At 36.5% G+C, this 17,620-nt stretch overlaps 1 protein-coding gene and 1 pseudogene across 1 annotated transcript in view; one reads left to right on the top strand and one right to left on the bottom strand.

The window, feature by feature from the left end:
- LOC147572807 (ankyrin repeat domain-containing protein 26-like) overlaps window positions 1–17,620 on the top strand; it is a 626,452-nt gene that overhangs the window by 480,312 nt on the left and 128,520 nt on the right. The gene's annotated exons all lie outside the window — the stretch shown is intronic.
- Window positions 16,745–17,596, bottom strand: LOC147572809 (small ribosomal subunit protein uS8 pseudogene; annotated as a pseudogene).

The raw sequence follows: 17,620 nt of genomic DNA, 5'->3' as shown, positions 1-17,620 counted from the left end.
CTTCAGCAAACCTTCAGTATTTAACTCCAAGGGAGAAAACTGAGTTTTGAGATGTGTGGACTTTAGAAATAGACAAAATCTAGAGATAGCCTCCTTTAAAAGAATAAGTAGCTAATCTCCTCGTCCCAAATCAAGGTATTAATTTACTGTGCGAAAGTCACACTTTTCATGCATCTGACTAATTTAATGAATTTGTGGTAATTTCTCTGATTCAACATTCAAGAATTGTATCGTCTCTTTTGGTGCCATAAAATGCTAGGGAATGCCACTTTAGGAACTTGGTACAAATCATTTAACCTTTTTGAGTTTTACTCGCATTATCAGTAGTAAATGGGATTAAAGGTGATCATTACTTTTATATCCTCTCCCTATAAAGTTTTATGGTTATTGAATGTGAGATTCGGAGAGCATTACTAATTTCCCAGAATGCCACCCTAACGTCTGTTTCACTTTGTTCCTTTTGTGTCGTGGCAAACTTTGGTTCATAAATTTTAGGGGACACTGTCACTTTTTTTGAGAACCTTAGGATCCAAAAGAAAAAGAATTGTAAAAGGCAGTCAGGGAAAGAATAGCTCCGTGCAGAAAGAGGAAAGCTTCCTGGTTTTGTTACAGGAGCACCTCCATGTCACATGTTTTAAATCTGGCTGTTGTGTAAAACCCAGGTGGTAAGGAAAGAAAAGGACACATTTTGTCTCTTGTCTTTTCATTTCTTTGTATCTCTTGGTCAGATGGGGTGGGGTGGGTGGGGAATTCTCAGTAGCAAAGTGTGGATATGAATCAGAGTACAAAATTAAGAAAGCCCTTTTAGAAATTTTGGTAACTTCTGCTTTTTTTAATTCCAACAGAAATGAAGGAGAGTTTATAAAAATTACTATTACTTGTAATGATAAAGTAAACACAAAATATTTTCCTCCATTGAATTTATGACAAACTAAGTGTCAACTGATAAAGTTAATGAAAAAAAACTTCTTTTTATTGACTAAAGTAACAATTACCTTTAGTATCAGGTTCCATTAAAGGTTGAAGAAAAAAAGAAGCACAGAGGAAGTGACATGGAAGTATCAGAAAACATACATGATGCTGCGGCTGCTGGATTAATTCCACAAAGACAGAATGGAAAAACTGATAGCCATCAATTGCCTATTACAGAAAATAAAGATTCTGATAGGTAAGCCTATAGCAATATTTAAATAGTAGGTAATTGTTATTTTCCTATGCAACAATCTTTTCTAGTTTGAGCTAATCTTCATGATGAACAAATTTCGTATTTTTCGTGGAGATATTTCATCCTATGTGCTAATGAGAAAAATGTAAATACCAATGAGATACCATTTTTTGCAGTCATAGTGATAAATATTTTATTAAATAAAATAGCCAAAGTTAGGAAATGTGAGGAAAATGACATTCTTAGACACTGTGGTTAGATGAAATTCGTAACTCCTTTCTGAAAGGTGATTTAGCAGTGTATTTCAAAATTTCAAATATGTCGGGACACCTGGGTGGCACAGTTGGGTAAGCATCCAACTTCGGCTCAGGTCATGATCTTGCACTCACGATCTTGAGCCTTGTGTCAGGCTCTGTGCTAACAGCTCAGAGCCTGGAGCCTGCTTCAGATTCTGTGTCTCCCTCTTTCTCTGCCCCTCCCCTGCTTGTGCTCTGTCTCTGTCACTGTCAAAAATAAATAATATAACGTGAGAAAAATATTTCAGGTAGGCCATCTCTTTATTCCAATGGTTTCATTGCCAGGACTGGGTCCTTCTGAAATACGTGACTTCTATAAGCAAGCGCGTGTGCCTGCACGTGCAAACACACACACACACACACACACACACACACACACACACACACACACACATACACTATAAGGGCATTTATTATATATTATACATATACAAAATAGGACAGATATATTAAGGTTACATATATATATATGTTACATGTATATGTGAAGGATATTGTATATGTGAAGGATATAGTCACATGTATATGTGAAGGATATATGTGAAGGAGATAGTCTAAATGTTTATTGACTTATTTTGATAGACAGACAGAGAATGTGCACACTCGGGAGCCCAAGCATTGAGGGGGAGCAGAGACAGAGAGGGAGAGAGAGAGAATCCCAAGCAGACTCCACGTTAACAGTGCAGAGGCCAACACAGGGCTCGATCTCACGACCACAAGATCATGACCTGAGCCAACATCAACAGTCAGATGCTCACCAGACTGAGCCACCTAGGGGCCCCAGAGATAGGCTAAATATCCATTCATTAATAAGGAAGTAACGTTTCACTTCTATAAAGTAATGGAGTATGTGACCATTTTAAAAAATGAATTTAGGTCTATGTGTACTGATGGTTTAACAAAGTATATTTAAAGCATTTGGTTTGGTTTGACGTCATGTCTTATGCACATTTTGTTAGAATACTTTGAATATCTCCTGAATTGCAAACGGAAGTTCCCTGCTACACTGGCAGTCTACCAACAAAATTGCTAGTTATTAGATTTTTGGTTTTGTTTCCCAGTGCATGAGTGCTCCAATGTTGGACCCTCAACTTAATCTGATTATTGCCAAGAGGATTCACGTGGCAACATGTCTCATATTCTATATAAACATTTCATGGCCCCTGTGCTATAAACCAAGATGCTGGTAATGCAATGAATCGTTTTCATAAAGGTACCTTGCTTGCATGCCATTATCCTGCCTTTTTAGAGAATATATTTCAACATGAACCACACCAAATTTTTCAACAGTGCCTTCATGCTATACAATTTGTGACAATTCAGTTTACAAAGTAGGACAATTTTCTGCATTCCCAACTCCTTTTACTTCTGTGCATAAAATTTTAATATGACTCATTACTTTGGATAGTATAAAATATCCTAGAGTTGGGTGACGTTTTAAAAATGTTTGTTTATTTTGAGAGAGAGAGAGAGAGCATGCACACATGAGTGGGGGAGGAGCAAAGAGAGAGGGAGAGAGAGAATCCCAAGGAGGCTCCATGCTGTCAGTGCAGAGCTCGAAGCTAGAGAACCTAGAGATCATGTCCTGAGCTGAAATCGAGAGTTGGATGCTTTGTGGACTGGGCCACCCAGGTGCCCTTAGAGTTTAATAATTTTTATCAAGCACGAAATACTGCCCTTGAAACTTCGTTTTTCTGTGGTCTTTCTAAGCATGAGAAAAATGGTAATCAGCTTATATATATCTAGAAAAAATTTAAGGAGTCTTCTCAGTGTACAATTTTGTGAGTTATTTTGTACCTTGGTCTGGCATTTTAAAAAAGCAAAAAAAAAAACAAAAAACAAAAAACAAAACCTAGTGTTACATATATGCAATTTTTAAGACTTCCAAATATTACAAAAATACTACCTAATCAGTATGTAACAATTGAAAACTACAGCAATAATAGAAAATTAGATCAACCATGACCATTCCACTTAGCTATGAAATCTGTCAACAGCCTTCTTCACTCTCTGATCCTGATTTCCCTCCCTCCCATCCACTCTTGAATTCATTGTAGCAATTTTCCCTCTCACTCCTCCAGAATTGTTTTTTCAAGGTTACCACCGATTTTCACTTTAATAAATCTAAACAATTTCATACATCTCATTTTACTTAACCTTTCAGCGATATTTGACCCAATGGAAAACTCTCTCCTCCAAAATTCTGTCTCCATGTTGCTTGTAGGCTATCACTCACTCACCTGATTTTCCCGCTGCCTTTCTAGTCTGTACACCTCAGCCTGATTTACTTGTTTCTTCTCGTCCACCACCTTTTAACCCATTGATGTCTTCCAGGAATTTGCCTTTGATTTTCCTTCTCTTGACTTTTACTATCTTGTATATTCTAATGATCCTCAAGTTTACATCTCCAGCCCGGATCTCTCTCCATAATTCCAGGCCCGCATATCAAACTGCCTACTTGATACCTCTTTCTGGATAGCTATTGCAAACTTAACATGTCCCAAATTGAGCTCCTGATATTCTTTCTTAATATTTGCCTTTCATGTCTTTCCTAATTGAGTTAATAACAGTTCTACGTGTTGCTCTGCTAAAAAACTTGGTGTCATCTTTGACTCCTGTCTTTTTTTTTCTTTTTTCTTTCACTTTTTCTTTCTCTTTTCTTTTTCTTTTTCATACACATCACATCTCATCTGTCAGCAAATCTTGTCATGTCTTCCTTCAAATATATCGAGAATCCAAACACATCTTCCATGACCAATAGACTATCATCTGTTTTTTATATTGGTGTAATAGGTAACTAAATGGTCTTCTTGTTTGTTTGTTTCTTCTTTTGTTTTTCCTCTGTTTCCGTTAATTCTAAACACATTGGATCTAGTAAAACGTAAGTCGGATTGTGTCCTTCCTCTGCTCCAAGCCTAATTGCCTCCCATTTCGCTCAGAGTACATGCCAAAACTCTTCCTAATGCCGACAAGGCCTGGACATGATCAGGTGTCTCCTTCTCTCTCTCTGATTTGAACTCTTTTCTACCCCTTTCATTCTGTCCAGCCATACTGATTTCTCACTACTCTTTAAGTACTTCGGACATACTTCTGTCCTTGCTGTTCACTCTATCTGGAATGCTTTCCCTCAGATACCTCATGGCTTGCTTTTTCCTTTTTTGTTTGTTTCTCCTTTCAGGTTTTTGCTTAAAAGTCACTTTCTCAGCAAGGCCTTTCTTGGCCATCCTGACTAGTACTTCAACTACCCTTTTCCCTGTAACACATCAAAATGTGATTTCTCTGCTTTAGTTTTTCTCCTCTAATACTGTATATTTTGCCTGTGTAGCTTATTGTTATTGTATGTTTACTTCACTCATGAGTAGGATTGTTATCTGTTCATTGCCATGTCCTCAGTGCCTAGAAAATGTTCTAGTCTATATAGTACTTATTCAATAATGTTTATTGAGTGAACGGAGTTTAACTTGTGTGTATAGTTTTTAACATAATACTAGCCCCCACCTTGACCAACTTTGGCGTGGGTTCATTCTGACAACTGAACCTGTCAGTTATATACAGTTTTTGGATTTTGGGGGGCCCAATATTGTGTTTACTTCCTACTTGCTCTTTTAGTTGTATTTATGTTAGTTTTAATTATGGTGAAATGTATCAAAGAAATAGCAAACTTCCTTTATAATTATTAAGGAAACTAAAATATGGTGGCAAATTATTATAGGACTTTAAAAATTCTTGCCAAAGATTATGAGCCCTCAATATCTGAAATAAAAAGATGACGTTGGAATTGATCACTTCCAAATAAGAGCGAGCTATGCTGGTTAGGTATAGTCTTTTTTAACAGAGCAGTCTGCTATTCTTATACAGGGTTTGGGGAAGAGTGGAGTTTAAAAATTAGGGGACTTTCAGAAAATTAAATGGTTTTTCATCATCTGAAGCACCATGCTTATTTGGGTGAGACTGTTGTGGATTGGTTGGCACGCTGAAGCATGTGTATTGGGGTCATTGTTGTCCTTTATATTCGCTGTCTTTCAGAAGGAAGGAGCTGAAATGGATTGGTTGGTGAGTAGGGCTGGTGGGCATTGATTAACACATTTAAAACTGATTCTGCTGGCTTCTTGTTACCATGGCTACGTGTTAGGGTTTCTTTTGGTTTTGTTTTGTTTTGTTTTTTCTAAGTTGGAGGTGGCTTTCACCAGATGTTTTCTACTTAAAAGTTGCTTCTATTGACTGGGTTCAAAATGAAAGCTATTTCAAATACTATAATTACAGATTCATTTTTGAAGTTTGGGTCGAGAGGTGATAATTGCTTTCACAAAGATTCTTCTTTTCTTGGATGTTATTTCCACGAAAAAAGTTATCTGTATAACAGTTTTTTGAAAAAAACCACAATTGTTCGTTTTGTTTTTGTTTTTGGTGCTCTTCGGGGCTCATGTTTAAGTCCTAAATAATCTGTGGGAAATTTCATTATTTTTGGAAATGTACGTAGCTGTATGGTAATAATATTCTGTTGCATGCATTTAGTCCATGAAAACAGAATTATAATTTTCTTTTTGGTAAATGCCCCATTTTTTTCCTATCAGGATTAGATATTAGGCGAAAAGTATGCAAAAGTTACCAAATCATTTTTAAAAATTTTTTAAAATGTTTATTCATTTGGAGAGAGACAAAGTGAGAGTTGGGGACGGGCAGAGAGAAGGGGAGGCAAAGATTCCGAAGCAGGCTCCAGACTCTGGGATGTCAGCACACAGCCTGATGTGGGGCTCGAAGCCACAAACCCTTAGATCACAAACCGAGCCAAAGTCATACACTTAACGTACTGAGCCATCCAGGCGCCGCAAACCATTTTTTTTTTAAACAAAAGCATAACTAATCAGATGATTGTTATTTCTGAGCGATAGATAATAACATATGAGTACTTTTGAATTTTTGAAGTTTTTCCAGATTTATGAGATATAAGTAACATACATCTGTGTAACTGTAAGGTGTACCTGTATTAATTTGATACACTTTTATATTGTCAAATGATTACCACAATAGTGTTAATAGTTCCATCATCTCACATAAATATCATTTCTTGTTTGTGATGATCTAGTCTTGTAGCAACTTTCAAATGATATGATACAGTATTGTTCACTGTAATCACCATCCTGCACATTAAATACCCAGAATTAATTAATCTTGTGACAGGTAGTTTGTACCCTTTGACCAATATCTACCCATTTCTCACAGCCTCCTAACCCTGGAAACCACCAGTCTGTTCTGTTTTTCGTGCAATTTTTTTTTAATTCCACATATAAGTCAGATCATACAGTGTTTGTCTTCCTGTGTCTGACTTCTTTTCACTAAGGATAAAGCCCTCAAGTTTCACTCATGTTGTCACAACTGGCAGGATTTCCTTCTTGTTTGTGGCTGAAAATATTCCATTGTAACTGTATAGCATATTTTTTAATCCATGGATCCACTGATGGATGCTCAGGTTGTTTCTTGACTATTTTTTTAATTTTTTTTTTAGCGTTTATTTATTTTTGAGACAGAGAGAGACAAAGCATGAACGGGGGAGGGTCAGAGAGAGGGAGACACAGAATCTGAAACAGGCTCCAGGCTCTGAGCTGTCAGCACAGAACCCGACGCGGGGCTTGAACTCACGGACCGCGAGATCATGACCTGGGCCGAAGTCGGCCACTTAACCGACTGAGCCGCCCAGGCGCCCCATGTTTCTTGACTATTGTAAATAATGCTGCAATAAACATAGGGCTGCAGATATCTCTCCAAGGTAAGGATGTCATGTCTTTAAGACATATACCCAGAAATGGGATTATTGGCTCATATGGAGGTTCTATTTTTAGTTTGTTGAGGAGCCACCATACTGTTTTACGTAGTGGCTGTCCCAATTTACAGTCCTACAGGAGTACAAGGAATTCCTTTCCTGTACATCCTTGCCAACGATATCTCTTGTCTTTTTGACAATAGCCATTTTAATAGGTCAAAGTGATATCTATATACTGCAGTTTTGATTTGCATTTCCCTGATGAATAGTGATATCGAGCACCTTCTTGTGTACCCTTGGCTATTTGAATATGTTTTGAGGAGAGACGTCTTTTAAGGTGCCTTGCCCAGTTTTTAATTATATTTGCTTTTAGCTGTTGAATTGTACGAATTCCTCACACATTTTAGATATTGACGTTTTTCATATTTGTAGCTTGCAAATGTCTTCATCCTTTCCATAGGTTGCCTTTCCGTCATGTTGCTTGTTTCTTTTGCTGTGCAGAAACATTGCTGATTGCATTGGTTGTTTTTGCTTTTATTGCTTGTACTTTGGATGTCCTATCCTAAATCATTTGTAAGATCTATGTCAAGGAGCTTTTATCCTCTGTTTTCTTCTAGGAGTTTTATGATTTAAGATTTTATATAGGAGTCTTTATTTGCGTTTGGGTTGACTTTTGTGAGTGGTGTAAGGTAGAGGCACAGTTTTATTCTTTTGCATGTTAATATCCAGTTTTCTCACCTTCATGTATTGAAGAGATTACCTTTTCTCTTTTGAGTATTCTTGGGTCTCTCAACAAAGAGACTTTATGCATGGGTTTTTAGTTGACTTTATGCATGGGTTTATTTCTGGGTTCTTGATTCTGTTTCATTCATCTTTGTGCTTGTTTTTGCGCAACTTCATATGGTTTTTGTTACCATAACTTTGTAATAGTGTGACACCAGCAAGTGTGATGCTTCCAGCTTTGTTCTTCTTTCTTAGGATTGTTTTGGCTATTTGGGGTCTTTCTTGTTCCTTACACATTTGAGGAATGCTTTTCCTATTTCTGTGAAAAAGGTCATTGGAATTTTGACAAGGATTGCATTGACTCTGTGGGTGGTTTCAGGTAATGTGGATATTTAATGATGCTAATTTTTTGAATCCATAAACAACGGGGTATGTTCCCATTTGTTTGTGTCTCTGCTGTTTCTTTTACCAATGTCTTGTAGTTTTTACTGTACCTATCTTTCAGAAATCCTTGATTAAATTTATTCCAAAGTATTTTGTTCTTTTTGATGCTTTGGGGAAGGGGATTTTTTTTCCTTATATTTCTTTGTCAGCTATTTCATTGTTATTGTTTAGAAATGCAACTGATCTCTTGATGCTGATTTTGTAATTTTTTTTTACTAAATATAATCTATTGTCAAATTGGTTTCCATACAACACCCAGTGCTCATCCCAACAGGTGCCCTTCTCAATGCCTATCACCCACTTTCCCCTCTCCCCCACCTCCTATCAACCCTTAGTTTATTCTCAGTGTTTACGAGTCTCTTATTGTTTGCCTCCCTCCCTCTCTGTAACTTTTTTTCCCCGACCCCCCACCCATGGTCTCCTGTCGAGTTTCTCAGGATCCACATATAGGTGAAATCATATGGTATCTGTCTTTCTCTGCCTGACTTATTTCACTTTGCATAATACCCTCCAGTTCCATCCACGTTGTTGAAAATGGCCAGATTTCACTCTTTCTCATTGCCAAGTAGTATTCCACTGTATATATAAACCACATCTTCTTTCTCCATTCGTTGGGTGATGGACATTTAGGCTCTTTCCATAATTTGGCGATTGCTGAAAGTGCTACTGTATACATTGGGGTACATGTGCCCCTAAGCATCAGCACTCCTGTATCCCTTGGGTAAATTCCCAGCAGTGCTATTGCTGGGTCCTAGGGTTGTTCTATTTTTAATTATTTTAGGAAGCTCTACGCTGTTTTCCAGAGTGGCTGCACCAGTTTGCATTCCCACCAACAGTGCAAGAGGGTTCCTGTTTCTCCACATCCTGGCCAGCATCTGTAGTCTCCTGATTTGTTCATTTTAGCCACTCTGACCAGCGTGAGGTCATATCTCAGTGTGGTTTAGATTAGTATTTCCCTGATGAGGAGTGACGTTGAGCATCTTTCCATGTGTCTGTTGTCCATCTGGATGTCTTCTTTGGAAAAGTGTCTATTCATGTCTTCTGCCCATTTCTTCCCTGGATTATTTGTTTTGTGGGTGTGGGGTTTGGTGAGTTCTTTACAGGTTCTGGATATTAGCCCTTCCTTTATGTGATATGTCATTTGCAAATATCTTCTCCCATTCTGTCGGTTGCCTTTCGGTTTTGTGGATTGATTCCTTTGCAGTGCAGAAGATTTTTATCTTGACGAGGTCCCAATAGTTTATTTTTGCTTTCCATTCCCTTGCCTTTGGGGATATGTCAAGTAAGAAATTGCTGCGGCGGAGGTCAAAGAGGTTTTTTTCCTGCTTTCTCCTCAAGAGTTTTGATGGTTTCCTGTCTCACAGTCAGGTCCTTCATCCATTTTGAGTTTATTTGTGTGTATGGTGTAAGAAAAGTCATCTAGATTCATTCTTCTGCATGTTGCTGTCCAGTTCTCCCAGAAGAAAGAGACTGTCTTTTTTTCTCATGGGATACTCTTTCCTGCTTTGTCAATGTTTAGTTGGCCATACATTTGTGGGTTCACCTCTGGGGTTTCTATTCTATTCCATCGGTCTGTGTGTCTGTTTTTGTGCCAATACCATACTGTCTTGATGATCACAGCTTTGTAGTAGAGGCTAAAGAGACAGAGTGTGAACAGGGGAGGGGTAGAGAGACAGAGACAGAGAGAGAGAGAGAATCCAAAGCAGGCTCCAGGCTCTGAACTGTCAGCACAGAGCCCAATAGGGGGCTTGAACCACAAACCACGAGATCATGAACTTAGCCGAAGTCAGAAGCTTAACTGACTGAGCCACCAAGGCACCCCTGCATCTTTATGTTGATTTTGTATCCTTCATCCTTGGAACAGACAGCTTTTTGGTGGTATCTTCAGGATTTTCTATATATAATAACATATCATCTGCAAACAAAGACAGTTTTATTTCTTCTTTTCTGATTTGGGTGCCTTTATTTCCTTTTCTTGCCTGACTGCTTTGGCTAGGACTTCCTCTATCCTGTTGAATAGGAGTAGTCAAGTGGGCAACTTTGCCTTGTTCTTGAACTTAGAGTAAAAGCTTTCCGTTTTTTACCACTGCATATGATGTTGGCTATGGGCTTATCATATTGGGCTTCATTATGTCCAGGTGTGAAAATTCAGTACCCACATTGTTGAGAGTTTTTATCCTGAAAAGATGTTGAATTTTGTCAAATGCTTTTTTCTCCCATGCTGGGATGATGATATGATTTTTTTTTATCCTGTTAATGTGGTGTATCAAATGTATTTATTCTATTTGATTTCTGAAGGATAATTTTGCTGAGTAAAGTATTATTGATTGGTAGTCTTTTTTCTCTTAGCACTTTTAATATGTAATCCCACTGCCTCCTTGCATGGAAGGTTTCTGCTGAGACATTGCTAATAGCCTTATGAGGGTTCACTTGTAGTCACATAGTCTTTCCTCACTCTTTTTCATTCTTTTGACTTTGTTCTCTGCTGACTGGATAAATTGATAGTTTCTGTCTTTCAATTCACATTTTTTTTTGCTTGATCCATTTCCTGTCAGTGATCACTCTTGCTTTTTTCATCTCCTTCATTATACTCTTCAGCTCCAGGATTTTTGTTTAGTTAGCTTTTACTATTTCCAGCTCTTTGTTAAGCTTCTCATTTTATTCATAGAGTGTTTTTCTGATTTTATTGAATTGGCTTTTTGTGTTTTTCTTGTAACTCACTGAGTTTCCATAAAACTGCTATTTTTGAATTCTCTTTTGAATAAATTACAGATCTCCATGTGTTTCCGATTGATTACTGGAAGATTATTGTGATCCTTTGATGGTATCCTATTTCCTTGATATTTTATATTCTTTGCAGTTTTGCATTGCTGTCTTTGCGTTTGAAGTAGCAGTCACTTCCTCCAGTCTTTAATGACTACCTCTTCAGTGTGTCCAAACCTGACTTTTTTGCTCCGGTGGTATGCTGGAAATTCTCTGCAGGACACCTGGTTTTCCAAAAAGGCTCTCTCATCCATGGGTGATCATCTTAGAGAGTGTTTTCTAGGGAGGGACTCCCAGATGTGGCTGAGAGGGAGGGGCTGGAGGCACTTTATGGGCTATTGCTAGGTCCACAGATTAGACTGTAGTATGTCTGCCTGTTACCTGATGCACGGGTAGGCAAGACCTTTCCTCGGTCCCTTGGAATATGGTGCTAGATTCCCACAGCTCCTGCAAAGGCAGTTTTGCCCGTGGGTGGATAAGATGCCAGTTTGTTGTAGGTGGGGAGACACAACAAGGTACATCTTGTTCAGCTATCATACTGATATCGCTCTGACATATGGGTATTTTAAAAGTAGTTTTTCCCCTAAGATATTTCCCTGATTTCTTCTTTCATTTTATATGGACCTCATGCTACTTTAAAACTTTGTTGAAATTAAGCATTCTTATATTTAAAAGCAAAGCCAAAAATAGAGCACAAATCTAGTTATTACTCCCATGTCTAAGAGTCACTGCCTTTAGGCAATGAACTCTAACTTTTTAGTGTAACCTTCAAGGTTCTTCAGAATCTTTCCTGACTGATCTCTTACTACTTGCTTCCATGTATTTTATGTTTTTTTTTTTCCAAGTTCCTAAAAGCTTATACTTTTTCCTTTCAAGGCACCTAGATGCCATCTGTGTAATCTTTGTGCTCACATTCTAATCTCTAAGAAAATGGCTTTCTCCTGTTTTTTTCCCTGGTGACCTCTGCCGTTTATTTTCCCTCTTCAGTAAAGCCTTTCTTGTCCTCACTTACAGCTTTTCACATGTCAATTCTTACAAATCGCATTGTATTCTAATTGTATATTTATCTGTGTTTGAAGCACCAGATGAGTATTTCCTTGTGTATGGTTGGTACTTCAACACTGTTCTCTGAATTAGTCAAATTAAGTCAGATGGGTAAAATTCAGAACTTGATGAAAATTGTCTTTTTATTCTTTATCAGTAAAATTATTAGAAAACATTGGCTTTTTTATGGCTTTTTAATGGCTTTGTTTTTTTTTTTTTAAGGAGGGAACGTGGTTTACATATGAAGAAGTTAAAGAGAGGTGAAAATGAAAAAGGGACATCAGAAGGATCTGTGATCACACCAGTGTTGCAGAAGGCAGATGCCCTAACTGGTGGTCCACTACAAAAGAATGATGGCAGTCATTTCAGTGAAAAGGATCAGCATGAAAGCAGGTAAAATCTGTAAATTCTTTATGTGCCTGTGAAGGAATTTTAGCAGTGATTACCTTTGTGGAAATAAAATGCTGTAGTGTAGGTAGGTCCAAGCTAAAGCAAGAAATACTCAACATATCAAACACCCTGCTTGAAAAGTTGTGCTGAGGGTAAGTGACTTTGTCAAGGAGCAGTTTCAGTAGTCACCATGGAAGCATGGAAGATGAGTAAGTGTAAACAACTCCTTAGAGCATTTTAATTGGGAAAGGTAATAGAGTAATGGATGATAACTGAAAAAGAATGTGAATTGCAAAGGCATTTTCTCTCTCTTTTTATTTTAAGATGGGAGCTTTTAGAGAATGTATTCTGTTGGAAATGATCAATAGATATAGACATGGTTAGTTAATTTAATTTTGTTTGCGTTTCCAAACATTAGGAAGTTTGTTGATTGTATTACATTATCTTTTAAAAATGATAGGGGCGCCTGGGTGGCGCAGTCGGTTGAGCGTCCGACTTCAGCCAGGTCACGATCTCGCGGTCCGTGAGTTCGAGCCCCGCGTCAGGCTCTGGGCTGATGGCTCAGAGCCTGGAGCCTGTTTCCGATTCTGTGTCTCCCTCTCTCTCTGCCCCTCCCCCGTTCATGCTCTGTCTCTCTCTGTCCCAAAAAATAAATAAATAAACGTTGAAAAAAAAATTATAGTAATTGTCTTTAGTACTCTTATTCATGTGATTTTGTGCAAGAAGTTGGTTTATTCTGAATTGGTTCCACAATGGGGTATTCTCATACAATTGAATGTGTAGATTTAAAAATATATATGTATATATGCAAGTATATATATATATATATATATTTATATATTTATATATATTTATATATTAAATATATTAAATTAAATTAATTAATTTAATTAAATTAATTAATTTAATAAAATAATTAAATAATTTAAAATAAGTAAATTAATTTAATTTAATACTTAAATTAAATTAAATTAAATAATTAATTAAATTCAATATATATTTATATATATATTTATATATATGGCTGTATAATTTCTTATATGTATATTTATTATATGTATATTATATGTATAACATACATATTATATATATATGTATATGCATAATATACAAACTATATGTATAATTTCTTATATATGTTTATATAAGTATATGTGTATAAGTTCTATATGTATATATTTGTACACACACACACTTATCATAAATGTATGCAAATGCAAACACTGAGGCCATTCTGAATAAAAGTAATCCTTCCTTGATGATTTTTAGATATCCAGTGCCTTTGATAGTATCACAAGTAGCTATGATTTTGTTAGGGACTTTAAAGTATCTGGTTCTATTAAGTTAATATTATTTAGGTTCTGGGGAAAGGGGAAGATTTTGTTTATTTACAATTGGAAAAGAAACTAGTGATCCATAACAGATTATTCCTTTTGGACTAGAGAGCTCTAAATTACCAAAACCATGCTTCCTGTACCAACAGTGCCATTGACACAGATTGTATGCTCAATAAGTATGTGTTGAATGTGGGGATAAACAGTGGAATGAATGAATGAATGAATGAATGAATGCCTGTTGAGGAACTTCTCTAGAAGAAGCAAATCTTTAGTTTATTGAAAGTAGATTTCCCATCTTGCCAAGTAAAAAAAATCTTACACAGATTCAGAAATTGTTATGTATCACTATACAGAAGATTCAGAAATTGTTATGTATCACTATAAGATTCAGAAATTGTTATGTATCACTATAGCTAGAAATCAAATCACAATATAGATTCATTTGCTGTCATATTAGTTAGAAACACTGGAGTATTACTTTAACCACATAGTATAAAACAGATGCTTTGAAGGCACATTCCTGGGTTTGAATTCAGGGTCTGTTCTTGGCCAGCGACTAGGGCTTCTTGGGCAAGTCACTTCGACTTTCTGTGCCTCATTCTCTTCCTGTGTAACATACCTAATATAATAACCTACTTCATAGGATTGTTGTGGGGCTTCAAATACCTTGAAGACATGTAAAGTGCACATAGTAATGCCTAGAGAGTAGTTGCATAGTGAGTCTCCAACACGTTAATATCATGATTGTTAAAAAGGGGTTCTTTCATATAGGGACTTAACTTGCACTTTCCAAGTAGGTTTTAGTGCCAGTAAAAGCTTATTTTTAGTAAAATGACAACAACACAAACAATGGTATTATTCCTAGCAAATAATGCAAGTAGCATTAGGATTTTCCTTTGCTTTTGTTAGTTTTTACCTAACGTTAGTACTTTGTTGTGCTTGCTTCAGCAGCACATATACTGGAACTGGATAAACCTAATCCTTTGTTAATATTAGCAGTAGTATGTTTTCGATGTTGTTTAATGTTACTCTGTTGTTTAATCCCCTTTGTAGAAAATTAGTTTCAAATGCAGAGATTTTATATCAGAAACAATAGGTTTAGATACGCTTTGTATTTTAAGTATTTAATATTTGACTGAAAACAATTGTTGCTCTTTTTCAGACCTGCAAAGAAAATTTCTAAGAAAAAGAACAAGGTATGCAAAAGAGACAATGTAATTTTATTTTATTTATTATTTATTTTATTTTATTTTATTTATTATTTAATTTTATTTTCTTTATTATTTTATTTTATTTTATTATTTTATTATTTATTTTATTTTATTATCATATTATTTTGATACATATTTGTTAGGAATATTGTTCAGTGGCAAAAAAATTACTTTATGAAAGATGTAGTGAAAAAATAGAAAATCTTCCTTTGTTGTAGAGACATTTGCTGTGAAAAAGTTACTTAGAAATACTAGCTATGGATAACAGTGTCTTTTTGATAAAAATCCGTTCTTTTAAAAAGTCTCTATGGTTTCGCTTTTAAATGTTCATTCACTTATTTTTAAAATGTATTTTGAGAGAGAGCATGCACAAGTGGGGGAGGGGCCGAGGGAGAGGGGGAGAGAGAATCCCAAGCAGGCTCCATGCTGTCATTGTGGAGGTCAACGTGGGACTCAAACTCAGGAACCCTGAGGTCATGACCTGAGCCAAAATGGAGTCGGATGCTCAACCGACTGAGCCAGTCAGGTGCCCCTGTTTTTGCTTTTATAAAAAGATGGCTATTTATCACTTCTCTACACCTAGTGTATTTTATAAATATTTGGGGGACATTTTGAAATGGTATTATTCATTCGTAGGTCAAAAAGCAAATTACTTCTATGGATGACCTTGTCGACTTCATTCAGTCATCTGAAAGAGCTTCAGAGCATTGTGAGTTGCCTTACTCCAAGAATTTCATGTTGCTGATTGAACAACTTGGCATGGATTGTAAAGGTAGGAAGCCTTTTTACGTATATTGCTGTAGTAATATGTGCACACCTTGCCTACTACTGCACCATAGAGCACTGCTGTATTATAGAGCTGCTCATCTCAGAAATATGTTTTATATTAAAATAAAAGGAGAACTATTGTATCCTCTCAGCCAAAGAGTCATCATTTCTACTGTACCTTTCTTAGTGGGAATGGCACATCTATTGTGTTTGTTAACTCTGCTTCTCTTCTGTGCCTTCACCCAGGTCAGGTCATTATTTTTCTCCCAGATGACTGAAATAACCTTAGGACTGTTTTTCCTGCCGTTCTACCTCCCAGGACCTTGGTCTACACTGCAACCATAATTAGTATATGTTTTAAAAAATGTGTCTTTCATCATGGGACCCCCTTGCTTAAAGCTTAGCTATTACTTCTCATTGCTATTAGGTTAAAGGCCACAGTCCTCTGGCTTCATCTTGTATTGTTTTACATCCTTCTTTCCGTCTGTGTCTTATCCACTGTTTTAGACGTTTCTTCCTGTGAAAGAGATTTTCGTATCCAACATTTTTAGTTCATATATGAAGTTTAGTTCATATATGAAGTGTGTCATTTGATAGTTTTGACATATGTTTACACGTATGAAATGATAACCATAATCCAGACAGTTAACATATTCATCACCGTTAAAAATCTCATGTCCCTTCATATTCCCTTATTATGAAGCTGCGAAATTGTTTTCTAAAGGAGTTGTACGGTTTTCCATTCTCACCAGCAGTGAGAGCACCAATTCCTACATACATATTCATGAACACTTAGTATTGTCAGCTTTTTAAATCCTAGCCATTCGGATGGATATTTAGTATATATCTCATTATGGTTTCAATATACATATCCCTAATAACTGATGATGGTGAGCATATTTTCATGTGCTTGTTTGCCATCTGTGTATCTTCCTTGAATTGTGCAAATCTTTGGTTGTTTTAAAAATTTGTTTGTTTGTTTTCTTAGTTTTTGAGTTTTCAGAATTCTTTGTATATCCTAAACACAGTTCCTTATTTTGTTTTCTTTTTTTTTTTTTTCGTGGTTGTTGTTGTTGTTGTTGTTTCCACTGAGGCATTTTATTTGCACGTATGTATTAAATCCCTAGAAAAAGAATCCCAGGATTTCCCCTTCTGTGTGTTTTCATCTTCCTTCTTCATGGTCCATGACTGTAGCTGAGGTGGTCAGTATAATGAAACCAAACTGAGCAGATTGTTCTGCCATTTTTCTAGATCTTTGCATTGTCCATCAATTCTGGAGCCAGTCACTCCATCCTTGCTTAACCTGCCTGTGAGTTTCACGTCAATTTACCCAATTCTGTGATCATCAATGATTTTAAATTCACCACTGTAACCATGCTTCATCATCACAGTTAGAAAGTGGACAATGTCTTTGGAGCATGGCCTAGTAAGAACCTGGCGTTTGCTTCTCTTTTCTGTATTGTTATGCTTTGGGGAGCATCTGCCACGACATTCACATGCATCATGATGGTGGCACAGAAAGATGGTGGAAAGAGCTAGATACAGTTCCTTTCTCACTGCTCTTTTTTTGCAAGGTTTTTCTTCTCCCACTCTGTGACTTTTCCTTCTCTCAACAGTGTTTTTGAAGAGCAGTTTTTCTTTTTGGTGAAGTCCAGTTTACACATTCATTTGTTCTTGTATGATTGTTGCTTTTGGTTTTCATATCTAAGAAATATTTC

Source organism: Puma concolor, chromosome E4 (genome assembly GCF_028749965.1).
Source record: "Puma concolor isolate L17-30 chromosome E4, mPumCon1.1.hap2, whole genome shotgun sequence".
Classification (NCBI taxonomy): Eukaryota; Metazoa; Chordata; class Mammalia; order Carnivora; family Felidae; genus Puma; species Puma concolor.
This window is presented reverse-complemented; position numbering and strand designations above follow the sequence as displayed.